The sequence below is a fragment of the Mustela nivalis genome, assembly GCF_964662115.1.
Source record: "Mustela nivalis genome assembly, contig: HAP1_SCAFFOLD_654, whole genome shotgun sequence".
In the NCBI taxonomy this organism is placed as follows: Eukaryota; Metazoa; Chordata; class Mammalia; order Carnivora; family Mustelidae; genus Mustela; species Mustela nivalis.
In genome coordinates this window covers 152,350-179,114 of record NW_028136009.1, presented here as the reverse complement: position 1 = coordinate 179,114, position 26,765 = coordinate 152,350, and the positions used below count along the sequence as shown (strand labels likewise).

The following is a 26,765-nucleotide window of genomic DNA, read 5'->3' as shown; positions in this document are numbered from 1 at the left end:
TCAGGTGCCATCTAATTTCTTGTTTAATCCAGAACTTTGGTGTGCATTATCTTGAGGAATAGGATTTTGAAGTCCAGACAGACTAACAGAAAACTGATCCAAATGTGTGTGTTTATATTTGTGCTTTTGTTGTAAAAATCAAAGTGTGATTGCTGGTTTAAAATGGTAAAACTAATAATGTTCATGGACTCTATTATAAATTTTCTAATTGTATGGGAAGAATCCAATAAACATAGAATTAATTGATTTGCAAATCCTCAAAGAGCTACAGGATCAGGTAGTGGTGTGTTCTGATTCAACAGCATCATAATGCAGCATTTTATATGTGTGGCTAATGGATATTTTCATGAATGTTTGCTAGCTAGTCAGCCAATACAGAGAAATATTAGGTAGAGTAATTACTCACAGTTGTGTTTAATAAAATGAGAGAAAATTATCAAATGACACTACTAATATTAATCCTATAGCAGGCTAAATAATTCAATGATAATTACAAGTATTAATCCAGCTTTCTTCCCTGATTATGACTCTTCTCTCCTCTATCCTAATGGGAGTAGCAGATTGTCTGCAATGAATTGTGAAAACCCAGCAGTGACTTTGGCAGTGAAGGCCTCCCATCAATTTTGATAGGTTAAAATGATTCTGGTTGGTCTTGAGCAAATGTGTCAATTTTTTTTTCTGTGTGTGTCATAAAAGAAAGAAGCAATAGTAAATTCTTGCTGTTATTCCATGGAGCCAATAAAATCATACTGCCAACAAGAGGCTGTTGACACCGTAAGTATAGTTAACTGTCTTGAAATACTAGGCCTGGAAATAAAATTCCAATATTTCACATAACCTCTTTTTTTTAAAGAAAACAAAACAAAACAAAACAAAACAACTATACTGCTTACATATAGGGCCCTGCTGTTGTGTAACTATTTTTGAACATGTCTACTGTAAGTGTATATATATATTTTTTTTCTGTGCAATACATTCATTTAGAGATAAATTTGGATTGCAAATTATTTTGGGGGAGGCATGGTATTTGTGGCTAGTCTTACAAGTAAAAAAGACTAAAAGAAAGAAGAAAAACATTTTTTATTACAGCATATTTACATCTGTCCAAAGTACTTATTTACTATAATACTGACTAATGTATAATACTGTACACAAAGAAAGAAGTTAAATGAGTTATAATTCAGTCGAAGTATAGCTGGCCATTTTACAACTTACCACTGAATCTGTCTTTTATGAAATGTGATATCTGGCAATCTGGTCCAGTTCATTACATCAGGTCATTTGTATGTTCTTATTACCATTTTGATAGCATAGCACATTTTATAACCCAGACATTTAACAATGGAACTATGATGCATGTATTTTCAAAAGTATAGACATACACGAAGCTATGAGGTCAAAAAAGATGAATGTCCGTAGTACCATATAGACTCAACAAATAAAAGTGTCCAAGGCTCTGAGTGAGATTTATGAATATTGTATAAGATTAGGCCAACATGTGGTTTTGATATAAATAATCTGTTCTTAAATTAGAATTACAATCGTTGAGTACAGTGTTGAAAATGGCAGATAGATTTTAGCTATCTTTGCTCACTAGGGAAAATGGAAAAATGTTTAGTTTGGTCAGATTTTCACTTAACTTCTGAAAAATCTTACGTTTGAGAGAACCCTTCTGAAATAAGAATCCTTAAAGACATAACCCCTTTGGCACAAGTTTCAAGAAACTTGTTTGATGTTGTAGACAATTATATGGCACACGTACTGTTCTAGATGTTTCTGGCCAATAATATGTAAGCCATACCAAGGCTACTATTCATATAGAGATGTTCCTCAGCTTACAAGGGGGCTATGTACAGAGAAACACATAAAAAATTGAAAATGCATTTAATACCCCTAAACTATCAAATATCATAGCTTACCTTAAGCTTATTTAAACATACTCAGAATACTTTCATTTACCTGCATTTGGGCAAAATCATCTTAAGCAAAGCCTATTTTATAACAAAGTATCAAATATCACATGCAATTTATTAAATATTACACTAAAAAAAAGAAGAATGGTTATATATAGAATGCTTGTAAGAATATCAGGTGTTCACCCCTGTAATCTTCTAGCTGACTGGGAGATGTGGCTCACTGCCGCTGCCCAGCATCACAATATGGCACCATACCACATGTCACTGGCTCTTTTTATAAAGAACCAAATTCAAACTTCAAAGTACAGTTTCTACTGAATCACTTTCACTTTCACATCATTGCCAAATATATCATAAGTTGAATCATTGTAAATCAAGAGCCTTCTAATTTGAAAGTTAAATCACAGTCACCCATATACACGCAAAAAAAGGCCTTCATGTAGGGCCATCTATGCATCTCTAAACAACATAGCATGACTTATCAACAGCAAAAAATGGATGTGAAGGAGACAATTGCTTTGCGTCAGTACTCTGAGCAGTAACATACATGGCCTTACTCACCTAGCAGAACTCCAGAGCTAGCTGATGGCAAGGAATTTTCCAAATGTTTGCTGAACAGGTTAAGCACTATTCTTTTTAAATTAGTGTGCATATCTGTTTTCTAAAGATATGTTAATTTATTTTATTGACTTATTACAAAACCAAATAATTTCCTCTTATTTAAGTGGCAGGCAAATAGAATTCTTTGTAATTGAAATCAAATGGCTCTTTAGGGAAAATATACTAAAAATTCTGAAACTTGTATTGCTTATGAATCTTTTATTGGAATCCTTATCAAGTTGTATTTTTCAAGTTTTTCCTAAATAATCTTCAATGAATTGAAAATATTTTTTGGATTTTATTCAAGGCTATTAACACACAATTTCACTTTGTTAAATATAGTGCTAAACTTTCAACCAAAACGTTGTGTCTTTGTTTTCCCACTACCACATCAACCATCTACTGACTGGATTCTCTCCCCAACTAGCACATATATACCATGGTCTATCTTTAGGATAAGTAAGGGTCATCTTTTGTCTTTATTCTATTCCTCGTATGCTTCTGAACTTGTTGAATTTTAATATAGTCACACCATAAGCATCACATATTTTATTCCCCTTTAAATAGTAAACAGTGCACAGCCAGAGCATACCTTCAAAGCTATCAATATACTTACTCTGATATATTATTTTTGTATTTTTGTAAATTAAAATAATTAAATTATAGAACAAGAGTTTCAGGTGGTAGGTGTTGTAAGTTTTACCCAAACTGACTTTTGTCAAACTGGTTTTTGTCATCATATATGTCAAGTAGTTTTCTCGGGTTTATTTTTAGAATATCCTTGTATAATGAATATTTACACTGATATCTAGTATAAAAATCTTGCAAAATATTTTAGAAACATTAAGATATTGAAAATCAATCTATTTCTTTAATTCACTGAAGACATTTTTGGCTTGTTTCCAGTACTTTCTTACTGGTTAAAAAATGAATTTGAAGTAGTCTGAATTTCATTATTATATGGCACTTTCCCTTTGATGAATACAAAGACGATATTCTATATTAGCTATCTGAGAAGAATTCATTTTTTAAATTTTATTTATTTGTAAGAGAGAGAGTGAGAGAGAGCACAAGCAGGGGGAGCAGCAGGGGGAGGGAGAAGCAAACTCCCGGCTAAGCAGGGAATCTGTTGCAGAACTGAGTCCCAGGACCCTAAGATCATGACCTGAGCTAAAGGCTCAGGCGTTTAACTGACTGATCCACCCAGGGGTCCCAATCTGAGAAGAGTTCTGTATGTTATTCCTATTAATATGCAGTTTAAAGTCTAGGTAATTAACTTAATATTTTAGTGGCTATTACATAGATAGCACTATGTTCCAGGCAGAGAGTAAGTAAGAAATATTAAATCAACCATATTCTATGCATTCTAAATGAAAATAATTAATCAATCATAATAAATCCTTCTATTTATGGAATATCAACTTATAAGCTTTTCTCCATATGAACAATGCCAAATACCAGAATAAAGGGTCATCTAATACAAATAAAGGATAGAATTAAAGAACTCTGGTAAGCCATTTAATTTTGAAAAATGGTGTTCTATTGTTGCTGAGTTGTGGTTTTCAGTTACATAATATCTGATAAGTGTAGAAGTAACATGAGTGTTACGTGAGATGAGAAATGGTATATAATTAAGATATTTTTAAAAGTACAGATAGATACAAATTTGTAAACATAGCATTATGGAGGTATAAAAATAAAATACACACTCTAAAGTGAATAAATCTTGGAAAGCTAATAGAGAAGTAAAACAAGGACAGTGCAAAAAGTATGGTGCATTTTTATAAAGTTCAAACAAATTCTGTGAAACCATAGATGGACTTAAAGGTACTATTGTGTATCAAATATTGTAAAAATTAAGCAAGGAAATAGCAAACATAAAATAACCAAAGCATACAAACTTGGGTAGATACAATAGGTGTGATCATGTTCTACTTCATAAAGAGATGAGTTAATAGATATATAGAAGTAACTAGACTTTTTAGAAGTTAATAAAACTTTGCCTGTTATTTCTTAGTAATATAAAATATATGGTTTTCTAACAAAAACGTTTATCTTAAAAATATTTAAAAATAAATTTCAGGCTACTCATAAGGTTATATTTACTTTTCCACTGAAGGAAAAGCTGGTTGTTGTAGTTGTAGTTGTAGTTGTTTGTTTGTTTTAGTCTCCTCCTAGTTGTTATTATTATAATGTGGAATGAGGAATGTTAGATGGAAAAGTGAATTATTTTATAGACAAAAATCATTACTTGATTCACTTCCTGGTACAGCAGATGGAGCTCCTGAAAATATGCCCTTTTGCCTTATGGAAGAGTAACAGTTATGCTTACTTCTGAAACATACTTGGTGGTGGCCCTAAATAGTGACACCATAGTAAACATTTTGAAAATTTGCAATTAATCTTTATAGTCATAGGGCTCCAAAAGGCACTGCTGGTATCTTAGCAGGTATTTCAATAAAGCTAAAAGTTGCCTGACTGTTTAAAAATATTAACAAGGCACAAAACATGGCAGAAGTATTGTCCTCAGATATTATTTTTTTCCATATGCTCCTGATTCCAGACATGACAAGTTATTTTTAAAAAATTTTTTATAAAAGATTTTATTTATTTATTTGACAGAGATCACAAGTAGGCAGAGTCAGGCAGAGAGAGAGAGAGGAGGAAGCAGGCTCCCTGCTGAGCTGAGAGCCCAATGTGGGACTCGATCCAAGGATCCTGGGATCATGACCTGAGCCAAAGGCAGAGGCTTTAACCCACTGAGCCATTCAGGCGCCCCCATGACAAGTGATTTTTGATAGATATATATACAATGTATTTTCAAGTTATAGGAAAAATGGTTCTGCTATTTTTAACCTTTTTTTTAAATTACATAATTTTTAATTAAAATTTTATTTTTTAATGTTTTACATTTCTTTTCTTTTTTAAAGATTTTATTTATTTATTTGACAGACAGAGATCACAAGTAGGCAGAGAGGCAGGCAGAGAGAGAGAGAGGGAAGCAGGCTCCCTGCGGAGCAGAGAGCCTGATGCGTGGCTCAATCCCAGGACCCTGAGATCATGACCTGAGCCGAAGGCAGCAGCCCAAACCACTGAGCCCCCAGGCGCCCCAATGTTTTACTTTTCAATATACTACTTAGAACATAAAACCTATTCCATTTTGTAAGAAGTTTAACCATTTTAAAAATGGTAATTTTCTCATTGTGTCTTCCCCTCACATTGCTTTATTTTGAATAAAAAATTTCACAATAAACATAACTGATGCTTTCCTTCTGACGGTCCCTCTGTTGGTCATATTGTATATGAGCCATGACATTTAGTTTTACAAAATTTATTGATGTTTGTTGATATGTTTTATCATAACTAATTTTCCCTCCCTTATCTAGATTCCCCAGCTTTCAGACAGGTGGACACTTCAATAAACCATACCCAAGGGATGTATCAAGTACTTCTTAGACATTCTCTCAGATCCTTGAGGTCTCCTTTTGCCTAGGGATTTGCAATAGGTTCTGCCAGAGGCACCACTGTGACAACTGATGTCCATGGTCTATCTCCTGCTAAGCTCAAGAGGTCACTGGTTTCCAAGTTTATCTATACAATTAATGCATTCCAGCAAGTTCTTTTTTTTAATATTAACACACTTATTTTAAAGTTTATATGGAGAGGCAAAGACTCACAATAGTCAACATAGTGTTGAAGGAGAACAAAGACTGAGGACTGACTTCAACGTTTACCATAACGATGGGGCACCTGGGTGGCTCAGTGGGTTAAGCCTCTGCTTTCGGCTCAGGTCATGATCCCAGGGGCCTGGGATCGAGTCCCGCATTGGGCACTCTGCTCAGCAGGGAGCCTGCTTCTCCTCATCTCTCTCTCTGTCTGTCTCTCTGCCTATTTGTGATCTCTCTCTCTGTCAAATAAATAAATAAAATCTTAAAAAAAAAGTTTCCCATAACGATAATTGTAAGCAAGATATTGTAATACCACAGAAAGACTAGATTAAAGCAACAGAATATATATTATCAATTATATTTTATATTTAATATAAAAGCAAAAGCAATACAAGAGAGCAAAATACAATCTTTTAAACAAATGGTTCTGGAGTAAAAATATAATATAAAATAAAATAATAAAATAAAATAAATCCAGGCAGATATCATACACTCTTCACAAAAATTAACTCAGATTGGATTATAAACCTAAACATGAAACATGTAGAAGGTAATATAGAAGAAAATTTAAATGACCTTGGTTTTGGCAATAACTTTAGCTACAAAAGCACAAGCACTGAATTTAAAAATGTCTACTCTGTGAAACACAATGCCAAGAGAATGAAAAGGCAAAGCACAAACTATGAGAAAAAATTTGCAAAATACACATCTGGCAAAGGACTGTTAATCAAAAATACACAAAGACCCCTTAAAACTCAACAATGGGGGAAAAACCTGATTAAAAATGAGCCAAAGACCTTAGCAGATACCTCACAAAAGAAAATATTACAGATGGCAAATAAGCATATAAAAAGATGCTTCACATCATATGTCATCAGGAAAATGCAAATTAAAACAAAAAAGAGACACCAGTACATACCCAGAATCCAGAGCACTGACAACAGAACACGAAATGTTGGTGAGGATGTGGAGCAACAGGAATGTTCTTCATGTCTATTGAGAATAAAGAATGGAAAACAACTTGGCAGTTTCTTACAAAACTAAACATTTTCTTGCCAGATCATTCAGCAGTAGCAGTTCTTGGTATTCATCCAAAGAAGATGAAATCTATACCACAAATATGTCTATAACTGACAAAAGCTTGGAAGCAACCAAGATATCCTTCCATAGGTGAAAGGACAAATAAAGTGTAGTACATGCAAACAATGGAATATTATTTAATGCTAGAGAAATGAATTACCAAGCCATGAAAAGATATGGATATAAATATTTAATAAATATTTGATTTTAGGCTTCTACCAGTCTATCAATAGTATTAGTATATTTTAACAGTGAATGCTCAGCATTCATGAATTTACCTAATAAAATATTTTGGGTTCAATATTTTAAATACTTCAACCTCTATGATTATATTCCTAATAATTTTGAATTGGGGTAAATAAACCTTAATTTTTTGTAGCTTGTTTCTTATTGCAAAAGAGCTCAATGAAATTTGAGAAAATAAAAATTTACAAAAAAAAGTTTAGTTTACTATTGCCAAATAATTTAAAACTTTATCTTATATTCAAATACATATATTTTTCTAAATTGATTTATATGCTACTAAAACCAAAAATTTTTAGTTATACTAGATTTCATATCATGCAATCAATGCCAGAAATCCATCTGGCAATGATTTGTCTTAAATAGAGTTAAGATGGGTGTTATTACAATGCAAGATGGAAACAAAGATAGTATAACAACTGGTGTTACATAACTTTTCCGTTTTGATCAAGTTCTAATCTACAAAAGGCTTTTATCAGTGACAGACTTGAGAATTTAACAAAACTTTTAAACAAGCATGTGCGACCCATTCCTAGAAAACTACACAATCAGTAACACTTTATTTAGATTAAATCATGACTATTTCTCCATTTGAATAAAAAAGGTAGCAACCCCAATAAGTTTACTGAACATGAAAAGTTGAAATGCTATAATGTTCCTAAGGAATTAAATGATCCAGTCATGAATTACAAAAAAAGGATATAAATTACCAAAGTGTTTGTATAATTGTAATGTACAACTGCCCATTATCGTTCAATAGTGTAGGCTTGTACAAGAACTCTATAAAAGAACTCTATTCTAAACCGTGGAAAATATGTTCCCTTTCCCCCGATATACAACTATTAAGCCATTCATTTAGCTTTTAAAATACCCACTTAATACAGGCTTTTTACACATTTGAACAGGCAGCAGGGCTCTATTCTTATGGCTTACATCTGAAGGATAGACTTCTAGCGTAAGAGGTAAAGCCCATAAAGGAGCCCAATAATAACAACAAAATACAGTTTAGTGAGCCCTTACAATCTGCCAGCTACCTTTCTGAGAATACTTCAATTAATAAAACATATTAAATACCAGACCACAAAGAGCTTACATTCTTTTGAAATATAATAGTGAAATAATCCAATAATAGAGGGGCACCTCGGTGGCTCAGTCCATTGAGTGACTGCCTTTGGCTTGGGTCATGATCACAGGGTCCTGAGATGTAACTCCCCAGCAGGCTTTCTAGGCAGTGGGGTGTTTTCTTCTTCCTCTGCGCACCCTCCCAATTCTCTCTCTCTCTGTCTCCAATAAGAAAATAAACCAGTAATAGAATAATGATTGATGGTTGATGGTGATAAGTGTTACAAAGAAGTACAAGAAAGGTAAAAGCCATTGGAGAATTCTGGGATGAAAGTTAATTTTATTTTGTGTTGGGTGGTTATAACTCATTTATGAGATGTTATTTGCACAAAGACCCAGGAAGTGAAGGAGAGTGTTATACAGATATTAAAGGAAAAGATTGCTCTAGGCAGAGCAAGTAAGTATATAGACTTTGTGTGAACAGCTTGTCTGTTACTTTTGAGGAAAAGCAAGGAGGCCAATGAGGAGTTCATAGTGGTGGAGAGAGGAAGAACGTATTGATGTATGACCTTCTAGTACATTGAAACACCTTCAGTTTTTATTTAATATGAAAGGGGAAGATACCAAAAGACTTTCAACAGCAGAATAAAATCATCTGACTTGATTTTTAGGTTAAATTGCTGTACCAAAATAAATTTGCAGGGAGAAAGGAGTGCAGTATCTGTGGAAGTGGGGTTATCAATCAAGTCAATAATTCAGGAACATATGATGGTGTTTTTAGCATGCGGGGTGGTAATAGAAGTGGTGAGGGATGGTTTTCATTTTGCATATATTTTGATGGTGAATATTCTGGTGAACAGGATGGGGTATGTGCAGAACAGACGATATCAACATTTATTTTACCTGCACAAACAGAAGGGTGGAGTCTTCAATCCCTGATATGGAGAGAACTCAGAGTTCAAATGTTCTTTCTCATTAAATGGCATAGTGATGATGAGGATTTAGTCAGACAGTGAAAGAGAGCAGTAAGCATAGTGTTAAGCGGTATGGCATTATAATACATTTGAACATCAAAAAACGTTGTGTTGGATCATCTTTTTATGTGAGTAAATAAATAAATAAAGCTTCCTGGGGTTCTGATAGAGGTAAAGAAGACTGCTATATGATCCAAAGGGGCACGTGCACCAAAAGTTAATAACAGTAATATCCACAATAGCCAAACTATGGAAAGAACCTAGATGTCCATCAACAAACATCAACAAATGAATGATATATATATATATATATATATATATATATATATATATATATATTGGAATGCTATGTAGCCATCAAAAGAAATAAAATATTGCCATTTGCGTTGACATGGATGGAACTAGAGGTTATTATGCTTAGCAAAATAAGTCAACCAGAGAAAGACACTATCATATGATCTCCCTGATATGAGGAAATGGAGGTGCAATGTGGGGGGTGGGGGACAGGAAAAGAGTAAATGAAACAAGATGGGATCGGAGGGAGATAAACCATAAGAGACTCTTAATCTCACAAAACAAACTGAGAGTTGCCGGGGGGGTGGTAGGGAGTGGGTGGTGGGGTTATGAACATTGGTGAGGGTATGTGCTGTGGTGAGTGCTGTGAAGTGCATAAACCTGGCGATTCACAGACCTGTACCCCTGGGGCTAATAATACATTATAGGTTAATTAAAAAAGAAGAAGACTACAATAAATCAAATGCTATGGTGTTCAGCAAAGAGTGTGTAATCAGGCATATTTTATTAAAGTAACCAAGTAAAATGATGGTCGAAAATTGGAATAACAGAAAACATAAAAATCTGAGATTTTAAAAAGTGGTATGGGACAATGTAGAGAATATAGTCAATGATATTATAATAGTGTTATATGGTGACAGATGGTGGCTATATTTGTAGTGATCATAGAATAATGTATGGAGATATTGAAAACCTGAAACCAATGTAACACTGAATATCAACTATACTCAAATAAAAAAATAGTAAAAATAAAACATTTTAATTTAAAAAGATAAAAAGAGGGACAAGAATTTGAAAAGTGAATTTCAACAAGAGTAAAGATGAGGCTAAGACATACTCTGAACCTTGAGGAAAACACCATTTTGAAAATTCTTCCCATTTTGAGAAAACTCAAATGAATCAATACCTTAAAAGAACCCATTTTAACTGAGAGATGTAATGAATGCTCAAGAAATAATTTTATGAAAGGATAATTCTTACCTATGAAACAGCATGCAGAAACCAGGGGAAACACCTGGAAGCAAAATAAACTATACTGAAAATAAGAATTAGGAAAAAGATAAATGATGAAAGATAATAAATTAGACCTGCGACAGAGACCTAGTGAAGAGAATTTTTAGCTTGTGGTTTAATGTTTTTGAGGATAATCTAGAGTTCATAACTGCCTGGAGGCAGGCTGGTTGTAGTCAGTTTAGGCAGACCCCTTGACAGGCCTACTTTGGGCAGGTGGTGTTGGAGGAGGCCATTGGGCTGGACAAAGACAAATCCAACCATTTGACTAAAGTGTTTTTGAAGATGTTGAAGTCAGATGCAACAGAGAAAGACCGGTCAAACCTAATCTCAGAAATGGAGATGATGAAGATGATTGGACACACAAGGACACCATCCACCTGCTGGGTCCTGCACACAGGACGGCCCTTCGTACACTCTCATGGAATATGCCTCCAAAGACAACATACAGGAGTACCTGCAGGCCCAGAGGCCTCCTGACCTGGAGTACTGTTACAATATCAGCCTCAATGCAGCAGAGCAACTCTCCTTCAAGGTCCTGGTATCCTGTGCCTACCAGGTAGCCTGAGGCATGGAGTACCTTGCCTCCAAGAAGTGCATACACCAAGACCTGGCCACCAGGGAAGTGCTGGTGACAAAGGACAACATGATGAAGATCTCAGACTTCAGCCTTGCCAGAGATATCACCACATCAGTTACTATAAAAAGACAACCAACAGTGGACTGCCTGTGAAGTGGATGGTCCCTAAGGCCATGTTTGACCAGATCTACATCCACCAGAGTGACTTCTGGTCTTTTGGGGTGATCCTGTGCAAAATTTTCACTCTGGAAGCCTCCCATATCCTGGAGTGCCTGTGGAGGTGGTTTTCAAGCTGCTGAAGGTGTCATTTGATGGATAAGCCAATAAGTGCACCAGAGAGTTATACACAATAATGAGGGGTGGCTGGCATGTGGTACCTTCAAGCTGCTGGTAGAAGACCTGGATCATACTGTGGCCTTGACCTCCAACCAGGAGTACCCGGACCTGTCCTTGGCCCTGGAACAATACTGTCTATGCTTTCCCAACACCCAAAGCTCCACCTGCTCCTCAGAGAAGAAGAATTCCACCTTCTCTCATGTGCCGTTGCCCAGGGAGGCCTATCTGCCCTGACACCCAGCCCAGCTTGCCAATGGTGGACTCAAATGTCTAGTATCCCTATTACTCCTGTCCAGATTCCATCATAAGGTGTAACCCTTACCCCCCATCCTCCCTGAAAGACTCACTGCCTCTCCTTTGTCCCTTTCCTACTGGCAGGAGCCAGCTGCCTACCTGAGGCCTTCACCCCTTGAAGTTCACCTCTCTTCCCCTTCCTCTTCCTCCTCCTTACAACCTGCTCATGAAAGAAAGGAACAGAGAGGCAGGTACTTGCTTGTGGCTACTTCCTTCCCTCCCATATGTTGGACCAAGACCCCTCCCTGTCATCTGGTACTGCCTGGACGTTGAGGGAGTTGGAGATGAGGCATGCCAGTGAAAGCTGTCGGAGCTTTCCTGTTTTGGTTTTGTCTGCTTAGCATAACATGTAAGACTGAGTTCTGGTGGCAGGGACCTACTCCTTGGGGCTATAGCACTAGCGAGGGAAGGTCCACTGGTCTGGGCCTTGGCTAAGAGCAACCCCTGCTCCAGAGATATGGTGCCAAGGGCTTATTAATATTGATACTAATTTGCTTTGCTGACCAAATACCTGGTATCAAAAGATGGGAAGGCAAAGACTGGAAGCAGTGTTGTGACCATGGGGTCCAGCCCCAAACTATGAAGAAAACACAAAGTGTATAAATCTGAGTAAGTATATATTTACACACCTTTTAAAATAGGTTGTTATCAAAGATTTAATCAATGGGTAATATGCTCCTCGTGGCTGGGAAGCATCAGTTGCCATATATTAAAAACAAAGAAAAGAGGTGTCTGGGTGGCTTCCTCCATTAAGTGTCCCTTCTTTTCAGGTCATGATACCAGGGTCCTGGGATGGAGCCCCACATCAGGCTCTCTTCTCAGTGGGAAACCTGCTTCTCCTTTTCCCTCTGCCCTGCTGTAGTTCCTCTTCCTGTCTCTCTGTCTGTCAAATAAATAAAATATTAAAACAAATACAAGAAAGAAACAAAATGTTTTTAAAAGGTCTTTTTTTTTTAATTTTCTATGGGTGCCTGGATGACTCAGTTGTTTAAGCAGATGCTTGCCTGAGGTCATGATTCCAGTGTACAGGGATCCAGCCCTGCATGGGACTACTTGCACCCCAAGGAGCTTGCTTCTTCCTCTCCCTTTGCACGTGATTCCCCCTGCTTGTGTGCTTCTTCTCTCTCTCTCTCTCTCTCTATCTCTCTCTTGCTGTCAATAAACAAAATAAAATTTTTTACTAAATAAATAAATGAATAAATAAATTTCTAAACCTACTTTCAGTTTAGGTCCCTTAACAAAAATTGCTACTGCTTCATTTAAAAAAAAAGATAATTTAGAATGATGCTTCCAGAGTTAAAAAGCTGTTTTGTTTCTTTGTCAAGATTAAATATAGAAGTGCTTTAAAAAGTAAAAGAAAAAATATGCTGTATTAACACTAATCACACTATAACTTTGGTGGTTATATCAAGATAATGAAAAGTGATTTTAAGCAAATTTCATTATCAGACATAAAGATCACGTCAAAATTACAGAAGAGTCAAAGGATGAATTCATCAGGGAGTATAATAATTCTTGACTTTTAATACTTAATAACAGATTTGGGGATATGTAGGGAAATACTAAGAAGAAAAATCATAACTTCCACCTTAGAAGAGAAACGAAAAAAAATTTCAACACCCTTATTTTAAGATTATATAGACAAATGGTCATCAAATTGGTAAGATATGTAAGACTTGAACAAAATTATCAACTAACTAGATATGCTTGATATTACAGAACGCTACCAACAACCGCAGACTACATATATCTTAAGCCATGATTTTCTTTGCAAAGGTCAACATTGATAATGTTCTAGTCATACCTCCGTGTACCAGGAAAGAAGGAGCATATTTCTTGAAAAACACAGCTATCAAAGCTCCATTGAGAAACCGTAAAGATGGAGAAGGTATTTGCAAATTCTATATCTGATAATGGACATCTACTCTGATTATTAAAATATGAATAAAAATAAAAAAACCTTACTAATAACCAAACAGAGTATCCAATTTTACATGTGAAGGAAATTATTGAAGAGACATGTCACCAAAAGGATATGGATGGCTTATAAGCACATGACAAATTTCTCAACATTTAGACATTAAAGAAATACAAATTAAAATCATAATGAGACATGCTTACCTATCTATTAGAATGGCTAAAATTATAAAGGCTAATTGTACTTCGTCTGAGCTAGATTGGGAAGCAACAAAAAATCTAAACTGTTGTTGGCATATATCATGATATCACCACTTTGGAAAATAGTTTGAAAATTTTTTTAAATGCAAAATATGTTGCAGTTACACAAATAGCCATTTTACTTCTAGGCATTTAACCAAGAGAAACATACCCTATGTTCATACAAGGACTTGTATATGAATTTCATAGCAGCTTTATTTTTAAGAATTGAAAACAGTGGAAATGTTCATCAATGTCCATCAATAGAGCAAAGACAAATTATGATCTATTCATTAAAGAGATTACTATTCAACATCAAAATGAACTATTTACAATTGGAGATTCTCAAAGTAATGATGCTGAGAAAAGAAAAGCCAGGCAATGAATAGTATATACTGTGTGATTCCATGACTATAAAAAATCTAGAAAATACAAATGTATATATAGTCACAGTCATCAAATATATTGGTGTGATTTTAGTGCCTTCATCTGTGCTCCCATAGCTTCCTACACTTGGATCTCCGAGCATTTGTTACACCATGTGAAAATATGAACTCTTTTTCTTTATTCTGTCTTTCTAGAATAAGAACCCTTGAAATTTTATGGACATTTGAACTCTCAGTTATTAGCAGAAATTCTATCACACAGTAAGTTTCCAAATATAAAAGCCAGAGTTTTACAATGACTTCTAAGCTTTCACATGATCTAGCCACTCATTTAACCTCGGTGACCTCTTTCCCTGCTACTCTTCAGTCACTCACAGTGGCCTCCTTGCTATTCCTCAGATATGCCAGGCATGGTCCAAACTTATGTCCTTCAAGATAGCCAATTCCTTTGTCTGGAGTGACCTTATTGCTGATAGTTCTGGGCAAATTCATCACCTTTCCATACCTTTGTTCAATTGTCAGCTTCATTGTAACTACCCTGATCTTCCTATTGAAACTTTTAGCTCCCCATCCCCTGCCTAGCAACCTTGATTTTTCTCACCCTGATCGAATTTTTCTTTTTCCCCATTGTACTCATCATTTTTGAATGCACTATGCAATTTTTATTAAGGTTTATAGCTTTTAATTGTCTCACCCATTAAAATAAAAGTTCTACAAAGCCAAGTATTTCATTTACCAGTGTAGTCTGAAGTAATATCTGCCATATAATAGATTCAGTAGACAACTGGTAAATTTCAAAATAAATTAATGTTGAGTGTATACTGAATTTCATAAGTCATTTCAATATTTTTTCCAAAAAATAAACTATGTAAAACATACTTTAGCCCTGCACAAAATGCCTGGTGAAGCCACAGAAACCGTCCCTGCTACAGAGCAGGAGTTGCCACAGCCCCAGGCTGAGACAGTTTCTGGAACAGAATCTGACAGTGATGAATCAGTACCAGAGCTTGAGGAACAGGATTCCACACAGGCAACCACACAACAAGCCCAGCTGGCAGCAGCCGCTATAATTGACGAAGAACCAGTCAGTAAAGCAAAACAGAGCCGGAGTGAAAAGAAGGCACGGAAGGCTATGTCCAAACTGGGTCTTCGACAGGTTACAGGAGTTACAAGATTCACTATCAGGAAATCTAAGAATATTCTCTTTGTCATCACAAAACCAGATGTCTACAAGAGCCCAGCTTCAGATACCTACATAGTTTTTGGGGAAGCCAAGATCGAGGATTTATCTCAGCAAGCACAACTGGCAGCTGCTGAGAAATTCAAAGTTCAAGGTGAAGCTGTCTCAAACATTCAAGAAAACACACAGACTCCAACTGTACAAGAGGAGAGTGAAGAGGAAGAGGTTGATGAAACCGGTGTAGAGGTTAAGGACATAAAATTGGTCATGTCACAAGCAAATGTGTCAAGAGCAAAGGCAGTCCGAGCCCTGAAGAACAACAGTAATGATATTGTAAATGCTATTATGGAATTAACAATGTATCCATCTGAAAACGAGGACCTTTTTTTGGTGTTCCAAAAGAATAACTGCAGCTTGGTTTGAAATTTGTACTGTTTCTATCATTAATAAAGTTATGGGTTCTTGTTGGATGAAAAAAAAAAAACATACTTTAAATTTACTTTCAAAATATTTTATAGCATATAATGGACAATATACATAAGCCTTAAAGAAACAATCATATAAATAACCATTTCATATCTACTTAAAAATTGCATAATACCACACTCCTAGATCCTCTCTGAATGCTCTAAAATAACCCTTCAAATTTTTTGACAAATAATTTAATACAATAAAAGTTTCATTCATCTATGTAGATCATAATAAATGTTTTTAATAAGCATGAAATTATAACTCTGAAGTGTGCTAAAATGAAACCACCTGTGAAGGGTGAGAGAACAAAAATAAGCATCATTATTGCAAATAATAGGTATTTATTACCTTTGAATCAAAGCATGTGGATTTGTTCAAACTGGCAATAAAGGAATATGGAGACACAAACCATAGAAAGTCATATGTTAGATTTCTAAAAGACTTCGAAGTGAAGAGTATACATTTTTTAAATGCTACATAATGCTACATAATGACAAGATGACAGGTTGTGACAAAGAGCATTTAAAAGCTCTACTCATAATGGAACGGAAGGTCATTTCCTGTAATTTTATATAAATCATTAATTTACTATATCTGGATACAACATATTACCAAACAGAAGTTCATCAAAGACTAAATCATTTTTAATGGAACATAATAATTTGAACCTACATGTATTAATCATTTTTTTCGATCTAACATTTATAGTCTCGCTAAACATTTTATCAGTTGTCGACAAAATTCAAAAAAAAATAGGATAAAAAGTCGTGTTTGGAAGAGTAGATTTTTTTCAAATTTGCATTTAATCATTTAAATATTTGCTGATATTTTTAAAACTTTAAATGTAATTTTATATATATCTGACCTATCAGATGATATAAAATTTTTGGAGAAAATATGACATATTTTTTGATCTTGGTTGAAGGTATTAATAAAGAGCAACTGTTTGTATTATTTGTATTGTGATATCTTAGTTAATAAACATGAATAACTGGTATAAAATATGTTTTTTAAAAAATTTTATTTATTTACTTGACAGAGATCACAGGAAGGCAGAGAGGCAGCCAGAGAGAGAGGAATGGAAGCAGGCTCCCTGCTGAGAAGAGAGCCCACTGTGGGACTCAATCCCAGGAACCTGGAATCATGACCTGAGCCGAAGGCAGAGATTTTAACCCACTGAGCCACCTAGGCGCCCTAAGATATGTTTTTTTTATATAGAATTATAGTTCTTGCCAAAATATGGAACTAGCTGGAACTGAATGCCTCCTTCAAAGTCAGCTCTGGAGAAATTATGCAAGTGTAATATGGAACTATTTCAGATATTAACCAAAAACAAAGAAATGATGATAAATTCCTTAAAAGACTCAAAGTTGCTCTTGACTGGTATGTTTCAAGCTCTATTCCTGGTTTGAAGACAGGTTTTAACAGGCCTGTCACTGTAGAAATCAGCTGGATGTTTAGAGGCTATCAGAACTGTACAAAAACCTTGAAGGGGTAAAGACTTGAAAATTCTTTAGAGAGGTTAGCTCCCTAAGGCATTATTCCTCCACACATTTTCCTCCAATCAATTAAGACTGATGGATGAGGGCACCTGAGTGGCTCTCTCATCACGTGGGTGGTAGGTTAAGCCTCTGCCTTCATCTCGAGGCATGGTCTCTGGGTCCTGGGATGCAGCCCCACATCGGGCTCTGCTCAAAAGGAAGCCTGCTTCCCTCCCTGCTTGCCTGCCTCTCTGCTTACTTGTGATCTCTCTCTCTTTCTGTGTGTGTCCAATAAATAAATAAAATCTTAAAAAAAAGGCTGATGGATGATAAATTATGAAAACTGCTCCCTCCAAATGATGCTTCTTTATAAGGATTTAAGAATTTAAAATTGTAAGAATTTAAAATTGAAACTTGATCGTAGGATTTATCTTATAGAATAACATCAAGTGAAGGCAGTTATTATTAGTTCTGAAGTATTTGTGATTCTGAATTCTTGGCCTCATTAGTAAATTTGTTTTTAAATTCTCCCATGGAGTGGTGATTGGCCTTCAGTCTTTCATTGATGTACATCATTGGCTCAAATGAGTTGTGTGTGCCCAGAACTATATATAATCTTCTTTGTATTTCACTGGAGATGGCATTTCTGAGTTTTGTTCAATTGAATTAGGACAGATGTTTTAATAGTCACTTCTAGAGTTGGCCCTGGAGAATATCTTCCTTTTTTTCTCTTCCCGATTCTCTGAAAAACCCTGACTAATTCACATTATCACAGTGATATCACAATTCAAGTTTTTCCAAACACTATAGTTGCCAAATAGAAGGAAGCTACTCAGAATGTAATACTATTGTGAATGATTGTGAAAGAACACATTATCATAATTAAGCTACCAGGTTTCAATGTATTTTATTGTTGCTTAGAAAATCCTAGCATACCCAGACTTTACAGAGATTTGATGATCCTAAGAGGAGCTGAACTCATGGACCAAAATAACTATGCACATAAAAAGTACAATCACTAACCTAAAAAAGATGATGTGGTTAACTTTATATGGCAATCCAAGTGTTATTGGAACAGAAATTTAAAAAATAGCTTAGGGGCGCCTAGGTGGCGCAGTGGATTAAGCCACTGCCTTCAGCTCAGGTCATGATCTCAGGGTCCTGGGATCAAGTCCAGAATCAGGCTCTCTGCTCAGCAGGGAGTCAGCTCCTTCCCCCTCTCTCTCTGCCTGCCCTCCGTCTACTTGTGATCTCTCTCTGTCAAATAAATAAAGAAAGAAAATCTTAAAAAAAAAAGAATGACTGTACTTTTAAAAAATAGCTTAAAAGGGCGCCTGGGTGGCTCAGTGGGTTAAGCCGCTGCCTTCGGTTCAGGTCATGATCTCAGGGTCCTGGGATCAAGCCCCACATCGGGCTTTCTGCTCAGCAGGTAGCCTGCTTCCCTTCCTCTCTCTCTGCATGCCTCTCTGCCTACTTGTGATCTCTCACTGTCAAATAAATAAATAAATTATTTTTAAAAATATCTTAAAAGTATATGAAAAATAATGATATACATATACAAAGAAAAGATACTATACTGTGAATATAAATTAAGTGAAAATTGTTGAAATAAAGAATACGATAAATGGAGACTAAGATGAATATAGCTGTAAAAGGAATAAATGAGTTGGGAAAAACAAACAAACAAACAAATTAATGACTTCTGCCCAATGCAGCAGAAGAGAAAAAAAATAAAGTAAATATTTAAATAAGTACTGAGATAAATTTTGGAGAATTAAAGAAAAAGATACCAGACTTAAAATGATGCCAAACATGAGAAATCAGAAACAAAACAAAACAAAAACCACACACACACAAAACCACTCATATACTTTATGGTGAGTTTTAAGAATATCAAAAACAGAGAAGAGCACAAATGATGCCCAAGAGAAGAACAGATCACCTAAAATGTACAAGAATAATACTGACAGCAGAATTCTCAATAGTAATAGCATATAAAGGAGACAGCTGGGTGTTTGTAGAGATGGCAAAGATATTTGAAACTAGATATTATACATCAAGCCAAATTATTGATTAAATTTGAGAGCTCAGTAAAAATACAATGAAGCATGTTAGGTCTTAGAACATTTATCACACAGAGACACACATTTTAGAACACTTCCTTGGAGGACAGCTCAATTTAGAGAGAGAAAACAGAATTATGTACTCAAAGGCACATTTTGAAGGAAGGATTGAATATAGTCTGCACTGCAAATATTCTTTAATCGTATGTTCTGAATTTCCTAAATTTTAGAAGTATTTGTTCAAATATTTATCTTTAAATAAACCCTAGGAGACTTTTTCTTGGATTCTGGAAAATCAGTCCATTTGGATACAAATCTTTTTGTCACTGATGGAAATTTTGATAGCCCTTAACTGTGGAATGCCTAATGTATTGTTACAGCAATTGCGATTTGCCAATACATGGGTGATGTGTGTGTGTTGTGTGTGTGTATTTTTATTTTTGATGGTTTTACTCTTCTATGAGATTTTTAAGTAGACATAATTTTAATAAATTATGATTTGTTGAAATTTATCTGAGGTTATATATAATAAAATGAAATTTGTGTGAACTAAAGAAGTGCGTCTCCATTTTTTTGTTTTAAGAGTAGACTGGTCTTTAAAAATTGTCCAAAGAAGTACATTATATTCATTATTAAATTTGATAATATACAATAAAGTATTTATGGTCATATGGAACCATATCACATTCTACTATTAATTCATATTAATAATTACCATAAGAGGAAAAAGGGATATTTTTCAAAATGAAAATAAGCGTATTTTTCAGAATATGATATAGTGTTATTCACTGAACAGAGGGAACAAATGTCAAGGTTTAACACAGTTTACAGAATGTTTTAACATAAATTGAAATTTAAATCTGACCAAATTTCACAGTTTTAAGTAAAACGGTAGCACTTTATATCCTTGAAAAGTGGTAAGTGACCCAAAACATTGCTTAGAAAAACAGATTTAACAGTACACTAGTCTGAGATGGTTAAGTGATGGTACAACTTGCCATTGTGTATCATCAAATGGTATTTTTTTTTCTTGGTCTTGTCATTATATTTTATTTTAGCCATTCTGTTAAGTGTGTAGTGATATCTCAGTGTCATTTTAATTGCATTTCCTTGATGTCTAATTATGTCAAAATATATTATTTTGATGTTTAATGTTCTGAGCTTTCGCAGTTCAAGACCATGAAGCCACTTAGGAAAAATACAGTTGCAGATGCACTCATAGACCAACTCTTATTTAGAAATAAGAAGAAACATTACTACCCATTCCAAAAAAAATTGACTTGTTATGCACTAGGGATTTTATAAATTACCTGACACAACTTATATAGTAAGATGAAATGGGACAGGCAGCTTCTTGCAGCTATATACATCATCATTTTAATTTCAATTTTCAGTATAATTTTTCCAAGGTATACACAGAATATATATTTAATGTAAATTGTGAACATTTTAACTCTGTATATGGAAATTAATCAATTTTAAGTTTATAACAATCAAAATTAACAGAAGTTTATTTTAAGTTAGTTAGCTTTCTCTGCATTGCAAGACAGAATAATCAAGAATTGGTAAGAAAAAAATAATCTCTGTAAAATTACCGGGGGTGCATCATAATGTGTTCGGTAACCGATCAAACTCACAATTTGGATTGAATGTCAAGTGATTTTTCAAATCTGCAACTCATTGTCAATTTTTTTTTCTTCATTGTGTCTTAATAAATTACTGTGTTCATTTGCATGGAAGTGAAGAAAAATGCATGACATTTCATCTCAACACTAACACTTTTAACTGGCAACTCTGAATGTACTTTACAGCAGTGTAACAAAGTAAAGATCAATGATGTTTCATGAAATATTTGTTATAATTCTCAAGGAGATAGGGAGTTTGTGCAAAAATGCAAATCACTTTGCGACTAAACACATTGTTTATTTCAGCTAATTTTAAGAAAATATGCTAAGACTCTCTCAAAAAAGGAAGCAATGATTTAGGTTTTCCTTCAAACTCCTTATCTAATCCTGAGCCAACAGCACATAGTTCAAAGAGCAACTAATTTGAGCAGCTCCAATTTACACGTTTCCTAACAATGCTTAATTTAGTGGAATTTCTGTCCAATTATGTTAATTTGAAGTAGTGAAAGACAAACATTCAAAAAGATCATCCTTAATTTATATAGATTGCCAAACTCTGCATTTTCTGAATGACGCCCAGGAACGTATTTTCAAAAACAAACAAACAATGCCAGAACCACTATTAGGTCATCTCTAGGCAGAAAGTGACTCAGAGGCTACATTACTCTCTCCCTGAAAGTATACTGTAGGCACTGAAACTACTACCCTGAGTCTGTGCTATCAAATTCCTTAAGTTAGAAAGTTTTAAAACCCATCTGTGTGGGAGTATTTCATTTACAGATAGAGATTTGGTTGTTTATACATTTTCATACTTGATTTTTAGGGTGTAATAACTATGTTTTAAAATTCATGGTGGTTTTGAATACTGTTGGATAATTGTGCTAAAATGGTATATCCATTCCTTCTAGGAAACAGAAATTATAGAAAGGTAGTGCTTTTCAGATCTGACATCTTTGAGTCATTGCAGTTTCAGTATAAATGCAATAGGAAAAGTGACATTCATGTTTATGATATTTTCTATAAATAAATTAGAATGTACTGGAGGCCTGATATAAAGTGGGATGCCTAAACTTCAGTAAGATCTTGTTTTCAATTCAAAATAAATTTTATTTTTTATTTTTTTTATAATGTACCTCAATTTCAGATAAGCACCCCCCTAAGGTCCACTCCATTTTTTTAAAGATTTTATTTATTTTATTTGACAGATAGAGATCACAAGTAAGCAGAGATGCAGGCAGAGAGAGAGGGAATAGGAAGCAGGCTCCCTGCTAGGCAGAGAGCCCAATGCCGGGCTCAATCCCAGGACCCTGGGATCATGACCTGAGCCAAAGGCAGAGGCTTTAACCCACTGAGCCACCCAGGCGCCCCCAAAATAATTTTAAATTGAATTATGCACGTCTAAGTTCAGAGACAATAAACATCAACCAACACAATTAATAAGTTCTATTTCTTGAAATTTCGGGAACATTGATAGTCTCATCTCCTAGAAGAACAACAGCTAAAATTTTTGGTCATGGATTCTTGCTAAAATATCACTTTCCCAAAGAAAATTAATGTTATGAATTTTCATTGATTGTTATTGATCATGAAGAATATAACAACCACGATAAAAAGAGTAGGAAAAACATTATATCTCATCTGTAAGGGCATGTGGAAAGTAGGAAATGCTAATAAAAATAACTACCATTATTTCCTAAGTTAACATAATATAACAGAACACAAATATTTCATAACAATATTTTCTAGGCTCATTCTGATAACTCTTTTCTACATTCAAATTTAAAGGTTGAGGCATGTGATATATATTACACAAAAGACATCCCAAGGAATTCGTTAAAAAAAAAAACTCTTAAAATTGGACAAATCCAAAGGAATTTTTTTCTAATTTAATTAACAAATTATGAATCGACTTACCTATTTCATCACAGTGTATCAGGCACCAATAATATTTTTTAATCGTCATACCTGATGCAATAGTTACCATCTTTCAGACATACTGATCAGGAACAAGCAAATAAACAGGAGCACCATAGCTTAAGATCTACCTGCATAACTATAGGACTAATTCAGACAATCTCTTCACCACAACATAGCAATGAATAGAAATCATACATGCTCTGTAATGGACATACAGATGAGATAGAAGGGATGGGTGTTAATATATGCAGAATCTTTATTAATTACATTGTAAAACATAATATGGAAAAACAGAATACAATTTTAGAAATACCCAGGTCACCATCATTGTTTTATTTTTATATGTGTAGGTAAGGAGTTTAATAAACAATCCATGACTATTCAACTTCTTATATTTTGAAAATTTTAGCAAAAGTAACAAACCTAGCAACTAGAAAATTGTATCTATCTGCAAAATACAGCTTTGCCAGTATGGTAGAGGAAAAGCAAAACAAAATAAGTAAGAAAAGTTTAACATTTCACAAGAGTTTTACTTTTATTTTTTTATTTATTATTTTTTATTTCTCATTTATTATTTACTTCTATTTTCTACTTTATTTTAATGAAAATGTCATGACCATAACATAAGAGCAGAATTAAACCAACATGAGAAATTATTTTTTCATAGGTTAAAATAAACTAGCTTGGTGATTAATTCAAAAATTATATTACAAACTTCAGTGTTCTTGCAGTAAGTATCACTGCATAAACAAATGAGTCAGGAGTCATAAACTAATGATGATTCTAAATGTTATTTAGAGAGACATTCTGTTCTTAATATATTTCAAATATTCTACACAAGGCAAAGTGGATCCAAGTAATCTGTAGGCAAAATAAGATTTTAGAGAAGTATATATTTCCAACAGTATTTATAAAATATTACCTTTATGTAAGGCATCATCCTGGACTTTGTGGAAAACACACAAAGGAGTAAGAAGTGGCCCTTCAAGAAACATATACAATATCAAGGTTTAACATGAAGCAGCATGTCTTCTCTAAGTAAAAAAACATTGTACCAACTGACTTTACTGAAACTTTATATTTATTGCTCTCGTTTTAGGTCATAGTGTCCTTCTGCATGCAGGCTGCTAGAACGGACATGATATAGACTGAATAGCTTATAAAGAACAGGAATTTATTTCTCACAGTTCTAGAACTGAGAAGTTCAAGATTAAGGAATGGGCAGATCCAGGGAGAGCCCACTTCCTCATAGATGGCTATCTTCTCACTGTAAACGTACATGATGAATGAATCAAGAGAACTCTCTGGGGTCTCCTTTAAAAGGACTGTAATCCCACTTATGACCTAATCACCTCCCAAAGGCCCCTATGTTTTAATACTACCACTTCCAGAGTTAGATTTCATAATATGATTTTGGGAGACATAAACATTCACACCATAGTATATATAAACAAAAAAAAAAAGACACAAAAACAACAAACAACAAAAATTATTTTAACTACCTATTATTTTCAACTACATAAAATTTTGTTTCTATATAATATTAAATAACTCATTTGAGTGATTCACTTATATCCAATGCATCTGAGTGCAATTAAATTTGCTTACCCAACATATCCAGCAGCATATTTCTTCAGAATATCCCATTCCCCACCTTACGGGATTTACCACAATTAGAAGACAGGGGATAGAGGATAGATAGATAGATGTATACGTAAACACACTTGTACATACACATATGCATATTTTTTCCTGTTAATCATACTCATGCAAATAAATTTTAAGCTCAAGGAAACCTGTCTTGTGTGTTACTTAATATCCAGTTTTTAGTCAACATCCAAAAACAAATAATCCAATAAAAACATGGATAGAAGACATGAACAATTGTTTCCCCAAAGAACACATTCAAATGTTCAGTAGATAACATGAAAAGATGTCCATCATCATGTATCATTAGGAAATTGCAAAGCAAAACTAGAAAGACATACCACCTCACACCTGTCAGAATGGCTAAAATCAACACTACAAGAAACAAAAGGTGTTGGAGAGGATGTGAAAAAGTAACACTTGTGGGGGCTGCCTGGGAGGCTCAGTGGGTTAAGCCTCTGCCTTCAGCTCAGGTCATGATCTCAGGGTCCTGGGATCAAGTCCCACATTGGGCTCTCTGCCAGGCATGGAGCCTGCTCCCTCCTCTCTCTCTCTACTTGTGATCTCTCTCTGTCAAATGAATAAAATCTTAAAAAAAAAGAAAAAATAACAATTGAGAACTGTTGGTGGTGATGCAAACTGATACAGCCATATTTGAAAACAGTATGGAATTTCCATAAAATTTAAAAATAGAAGTCCTTTGTGATCCAACAATCCTGCTGGTGTGTACTTACCCAATGAATATAAGAAAACTTATTCAAAAGGATGCTAGCACCCCTATGTTTATAGCAGCATTATTTGTAAAGCTAAGATATGGAAAGAGCCCAAGTATCCCTCAATTTATGAATAAATAAAGAATAAGTGGTATGTATATACAATGGAATATTATTCTGCCATAAAAAAAGACTGAAATCATGCCATTTGCAATAACATGGATGGAACTAGACAGTATAATGCTAAAAGTGAAATAAGTCAGTCAGAGAAAGACAAATACCTTTACTCATATATGGAATAAAAGAAACAAAACAAACAAGCAAAGGGGAAAATAACAAGACATAGAAAGAGAAACAAAGCAAGAAACAGACATTTCATTACAGAGAACAAACTGATGGTTACTTGAGGGGATCTTAAAGGAGTGATGGATTAAATAAGTGATGGGGGTTAATTAGAGCACTTGTTATGATGAGCACTGAGTGCTATATGTTATATTGTACACATGAAAATAATACAACCATATATGTTAACTAACTGGATTTCAAATGAAAACTTTTTTAAAATCCCAGTTTTTAGCTCACATTCTGGCTTACAAAAGGGATTTAGTCCGGAATTTGGAGATTAGTTAATGAACAAATAAGGGGTGAACAGGCAGTTGTTAGATAAAATTACTATCCTTTCTGGCATGATCTTATACCTTTTATCTAGAATTATTTTTAGCACTTTAGAATCTTCCTATTTTATTTTGAGTCATTAAACAAAAATTTCCTCAAAGGACCTTAGACTCCATCGAATTTGAGCAACAGTGTGAGAGAGGAAATGGTGTCCAGGAGGAAAAAAAAAAGATGAAACTACTTTTGTTTACTAGTGAATGCATAGTTCTTCCACAGAAGCTCTAAATGGTCATGGCTCCAGCTTTATATGTGTTCAGTCATATGTTCAGAAGTAGGTAACACTATCAAAAAATATAAAGCATCTGAGATTATTTTCCCTTATTTGAAAGCTGGTGTATGAGTGTGCCGTGGTTTCTTGGGTGTTGATAGAAGACGCAGACTCATGGTTCAGA

At 34.5% G+C, this 26,765-nt stretch overlaps 1 long non-coding RNA gene and 1 pseudogene across 2 annotated transcripts; one reads left to right on the top strand and one right to left on the bottom strand.

Annotated features, from left to right (window-relative positions):
* Positions 1–13,068: 13,068 nt before the first annotated feature.
* On the bottom strand, positions 13,069–24,322 carry LOC309857359. Its single transcript, XR_014307655.1, has 3 exons — positions 24,261–24,322; positions 23,387–23,466; positions 13,069–13,200 (listed from the first exon to the last, which is right to left on the bottom strand). It is a non-coding gene; the product is annotated as an uncharacterized lncRNA (long non-coding RNA).
* On the top strand, positions 15,493–16,265 carry LOC309857357 (nascent polypeptide-associated complex subunit alpha pseudogene; annotated as a pseudogene). The gene has a single exon. The product of its transcript is annotated as a nascent polypeptide-associated complex subunit alpha pseudogene (transcript).
* Positions 24,323–26,765: the final 2,443 nt, after the last annotated feature.